We start from the raw sequence: 6,000 nt of genomic DNA on the forward strand, positions 1-6,000 counted from the left end.
ATCAGTCTACCTTTATTGACGCTCGGCGCACACTGAAGGAGACCCTCATCTGCAATGCAGCTGAGCATTATACAAAAATAAGGGTTTGAAATGAGCAAATGTACATTTATGATAGTAAAAGTATAGCAGAGAAAATAAAATCTGGCCAAGGACCTTTTATTAAAACAGTACTTATAAATTAAAATTAGGAAACAATAAGGCAGATAAGACACATCTGGACAACCAATTAAAACTTTTAAGCAGATTAGCAAAGGTGTAGAGTATTCTAAACTCATCCTCCAGTAAAGGTATTGTTACTAATAGGGCTGGCTATCGTTTGAAAATGTTCCATAGTGATACCAATACGGTACATTTTTCGATATCTTTTTTCTAATTGTGACAAAAAATACAAAAAAGGAATAAATATTATTATGATTTTCTTTTTCTACTGCACACCAGGCAGGTATTAGCGTGTTTGACGGCGTATCTCTGGATGGGGGCTGATATTTAATGCTTTTGTCATCTCTCTGAATAAATAAACACAGAGAAAAATGTATTTCACGAAGCACAAACACAGTATTGTAACCACTGTTATGGGTCTGCCATAGAGGGATAAAACAAAGGCTCTCTCCTGCGTTTCCCACCTAAACCAGAGAGATTCAACAGTCGAAAGGGCTGCAATCCTTTAATAATAAAACTGGTTACTGCTCTGTGGCTCTTCTTCCCTCCTCTCAACTGACATCCTCAGCTTTTCTGCTACAGTGAAGGGGTTGTTTCTCATTGGGGGGGCCGCATTAGCGCGATTAATTCCATGTGTAATCAAACGTTTCACCAGACCTGACCTACTACCACTGTCTAAAGGCACTTCTTGCACCTGGAACTGTTCTCAGTAGCTTTTTCGAAGTAGAGTCAGACTTTCGACCTCTTCAGCATATTTATCTAGCTGTGCGTTTCTGTGCGTCAGGAAGGAAGTCGTGTTTTTTTTGTATTAGTTGTGAGGTTACTCCACTAATCACTTGTGATTTGCATTTTATGCAAAGTATCGAAAATAGGCACCGATGTTTTTGAAGCTTTTCGGTACTCGGTAGTACCGAGAACTTTGGTCGGTGCCTTTTTGGTATCGCATTTCGGTACCCAGCCCTAGTTACTACCTAAGCAATAGAACAGAGGCAGTGTGTTATCCTGAAATAACATCACGGCTGTGATTTGGTCACTGTAGATCATCACAGCCGTGATGTTATTGGCGATAACACACTCCTCGAGTGTTCTATTGCTTTATACAGCAGTTAAATAAATACAGTAATAAATTAATAAACTGGGCCGTGAACGCGGCGTTTAATATGTTTTAATGTTCGCAGTTCCTTCACCTAATTATAGTTCCTTAACGAGCAGCTTCTTGCTACGTCAGAGTAACGAGCTCCGCCCACTCGCTGCACAGCCGGCAGTTCGTTCTCCAGCTCCTTACACTAAATTCCCAAACTGTCATCACCACTGAGCAGCTTTTCAGTCGGCAGCTGTGACAGAAGAACAGCTAAACAACCTGGAATCAGCCAGAAATGAACCCAATACCATTCGCCAAACATGTAGTCTGATCTTCAGAGTCTGACCAAATCAGACTGAGCCATAAAACTGCCGCAATATCAAGTTCAGCTCAGTTTTGTCAGTTTTTGCCAGATCAGTATTAATGTTGTTTTGTTCCAGCCAGTCTGTAAAGCATCTTACAGCCCATTTAGTTTGGCGAATGGTGTTGGGTTCATTTCTGGCTGATTCCAGGTTGTTCAGCTGTTCTTCTGTCACAGCTGCTGACTGAAAAGCTGCTCAGTGGTGATGACAGTTTGGGAATTTAGTGTCGTCTCATCTTCAGAGTCTGACCAAATCGGCTGTCGGTCAAATGTGATCTTAAAAGTGTCCGTTTTCTGTTTGTGGCTAAGTAAGAAGTAAAAACGTTCAAATGTCTTGAGCTCCTACAGCTGTTTATTTCACTGTTGTATAAGTGAAATAATGACTGCAGTAGAAGTAAAAGTACCTTTTTAAAAAAAAACTACTGGAGTAGAAGCACAAAAGTAGCAGCTTGAAAACTACTTGTAGAAGTTACAGCACTGAGTAACTTATAGAACTGCAGTGAAACTTCGTAGTACTTCCAGCATCTATCAGTAAAGGAGCTGTGAGACTGAAATTGTCTTTCTATTTAAATTTTCCGTTGCGCATTAAATTCAGGCACCTAAAATTCAAACAAGTAGCTGTCAAATAGAGCAGAGGGCCCTTACTGTTGTTATTGGACCCCTTTTATTGCCACTTATTTAATTCAACACCCATAATTTATGGATAACGGTGTAACTTAATAACCTCAACCTTTAGCCTACACATGTGCAGCACAGCAACAGTGAGTAAACACACAAATTACATCATGTTTAATTTCACTGAAAGGAATTTTAGTATGGGTGGTGTGTGTGTGTGTTTGGGGGGGGGGTCATGGGGCATTAATCTTCCCAGCCACAATGTGGCTCTAAATTAGGTAATTGATTTTCTTATTGAGGTCAAGCAAGTGGCTTTGTGAGGAAACACAAAGGGCAGCGCGCACCGGAGCCTCACAGCACCATATGGACCAATTTAATACAATGCAGAGCCATAAAAGGGGCACTTTTAAAGTTGCCTTATTCTGCAACATGGTTTTATTATGGTTTTCAAACATAAAATCATGCCAAACTATTTTATTTCAAATTTTATAAAACTTCATTACCCTTTTTGATAGGTTCACTTAATCAGCAGACAGGCCTGGACGGCTGCACCGCCTGACATTTTTAGACTTTTGGAGGCAAAAAGAAACTAAAATGAATTTTACATGGTTACACTGAAAATTATTTTCATGTAAAAGAGGTATTGTTGAATATTTTTACATATGATATTTATTTATTAAATTATGTTCTGGGAAAATAATAAGAAAATATTGGATAAGAATGAAAATCATGTCAATGACCCTTATTATTATAATGGACCTACAATAAACCTGCCTGTTTAGTGTTTATAGTGTTTTATAGTGATTGGTGTTTGTAGAGTTTGTAGTATTTATAGTGTCTAGTGTCTGTAGTGTTTATAGTGTTTATAGTATCTGTAGTGTTTAGTGTTTATAGTGTCTGTAGTGTTTATAGTGTTTATAGTGTCTGTAGTGTTTATAGTGTTTATAGTATCTGTAGTGTTTAGTGTTTATAGTGTCTGTGGTGTTTATAGTGTTTATAGTGTCTGTAGTGTTTATAGTGTCTGTAGTGTTTATAGTATCTGTAGTGTCTGTAGTGTTTATAGTGTCTGTAGTGTTTAAAGTGTTTATAGTGTCTGTAGTGTTTATAGTGTTTATAGTATCTGTAGTGTTTAGTGTTTATAGTGTCTGTGGTGTTTATAGTGTTTATAGTGTCTGTAGTGTTTATAGTGTCTGTAGTGTTTATAGTGTTTATAGTGTCTGTAGTGTTTATAGTGTTTATAGTGTCTGTAGTGTTTATAGTGTCTATAGTGTCTGTAGTGTTTATAGTGTCTGTAGTGTTTATAGTGTTTATAGTGTCTGTAGTGTTTATAGTGTTTATAGTGTCTGTAGTGTTTATAGTGTTAATAGAGTTTATAGTGTCTGTAGTGTTTATAGTGTTTATAGTGTCTGTAGTGTTTATAGTGTTTATAGAGTTTATAGTGTCTGTAGTGTTTATAGTGTCTGTAGTGTTTAGTGTTTATAGTGTCTGTAGTGTTTATAGTGTTTATAGTGTCTGTAGTGTTTATAGTGTCTGTAGTGTTTATAGTGTTTATAGTGTCTGTAGTGTTTATAGTGTCTATAGTGTCTGTAGTGTTTATAGTGTCTGTAGTGTTTATAGTGTTTATAGTGTCTGTAGTGTTCATAGTGTTTATAGTGTCTGTAGTGTTTATAGTGTTAATAGAGTTTATAGTGTCTGTAGTGTTTATAGTGTTTATAGTGTCTGTAGTGTTTATAGTGTTTATAGTGTCTGTAGTGTTTAGTGTCTGTAGTGTTTATAGTGTCTGTAGTGTTTATAGTGTTTATAGTGTCTGTAGTGTTTACAGTGTTTATAGAGTTTATAGTGTCTGTAGTGTTTATAGTGTCTGTAGTGTTTAGTGTTTATAGTGTCTGTAGTGTTTATAGTGTCTGTAGTGTTTATAGTGTTTATAGTGTCTGTAGTGTTTATAGTGTTTATAGTGTCTGTAGTGTTTAGTGTTTGTAGTGTTTATAGTGTCTGTAGTGTTTATAGTGTTTACAGTGTCTGTAGTGTTTATAGTGTTTATAGTGTTTGTAGTGTTTGTAGTGTTTATAGTGTCTGTAGTGTTTATAGTGTTTACAGTGTCTGTAGTGTTTATAGTGTTTGTAGTGTTTGTAGTGTTTGTAGTATTTATAGTGTTTGTGGTGTTTATAGTGTTTATAGTGTTTATAGTGTTTGTAGTGTTTATAGTGTCTGTAGTGTTTATAGTGTTTACAGTGTCTGTAGTGTTTATAGTGTTTATAGTGTTTGTAGTGTTTGTAGTGTTTGTAGTATTTATAGTGTTTGTGGTGTTTATAGTGTTTGAAGTGAAATGCTGCTAGTGTGACTGGTGTGGAACTGTGTAGAAATGTGTAGAACTGTGGTGTAACCACTGTCCAATAGATTCTTGTTGGGGAGGCAGGTACACATTATGCACATTATGTCGCAATGCATGCTGGGTATTTTGTTGCAGCGCATTGTGAAACGGGTTAATATTAATAGAAAATCAAAATAACGTTGCGGGCCTTGTGTTTGACATATGTGCGCAGTACTCTTCAGAGTATTTAAACATTAAATCATGACGAACTATTTTATTTAGAATTTCGTATAACTAAGTTACCTTCTTTGATAGTTTACTTAATCAACTGCACGTTGGATGGTTGGACCGCCTGACGTTTTTAGGCAAAAAACTAAAAACAATGGCCAGTTCAGGTTATGGCAAAATGTTATTTAAAAATGAAATACAAATATAAGTGCTCTCTGGCGAGCACAGAGATTTTTTTAATGTGGCCCTTTTAACGGCTGTGTTCGACGCCCCTAATGTTCTGTATAGATGCACTTTATAGGTTCAGTGCACTTTGTTTCTGCATAGTTTATCAGTCTACACTCTTCCTATTGCAACACATACTGCTGTGCTGAGAATGACTCTTTGCTCAGTGGTGGCCCTGCGATGATCTCTTTCCATTGATGGATGGGTTAAAGGTGGGGGGGGTGATAAACTGTGGTGCAACAGATGGGCCACAGTCTCAGTCTACCTACAACGGGGTCCAAATGTCTGAGACCACTTTAAAAATCTGGGATTTTTTTTATTTAAATATGGAAATAACAGAAAGTTGAAAAATTTAGAAAATTTACACAGTGTCTCCACAGATCTCACCAAGTCTTATTAAGTTGTAAAGCAGATTTTTTACTATTTGAGCTCATAAAATCTCTACAAACATCTTATTTCTTATTATTTGAGGTATTAAAATCTTAGATGACCACTAGCATAAACGGTCTTAAGCATTTATCTTTAGTCAAAGTCTAAAGGCCACATTTAAAACTGATCAATATATTTACACTGTGTGGAGTTTGCCTGTTCTCCCCGTGTCTGCGTGGGTTTCCTCCAGGTACTCCGGTTTCCTCCCACAGTCCAAAGACATGCAGTCAGGCCAACTGGGTGTGCTAAATTGCTCTAGGTGTGAGTGTGTATGTCTGTCTGTCTGCCCTGCGATGGACTGGCGACCTGTCCAGGGTGTATCCTGCATTCCGCCCAATGACAGCTGGGATAGGCTCCAGCACCCCACCGCGACCCAGAAGGATAAGCGGTTTAGATGATGGATGGATATTTACACTGTGCAAGTCGATTTACAATTATAGACTTTTCTCAAATTATACACTCTTAAAAAAGATGGTTCTTTAATGGTTCTTTAGGAATGACAAAAGTTTTGTATATAACCATGAACACTCAAAGAACCATTTGCATGATTAAAGGGTTCTTTGCATGGTGAAATTGTTCTTCAGATTGATG

This window comes from Colossoma macropomum, unplaced genomic scaffold (assembly GCF_904425465.1).
Source record: "Colossoma macropomum unplaced genomic scaffold, Colossoma_macropomum, whole genome shotgun sequence".
NCBI lineage: Eukaryota > Metazoa > Chordata > Actinopteri > Characiformes > Serrasalmidae > Colossoma > Colossoma macropomum.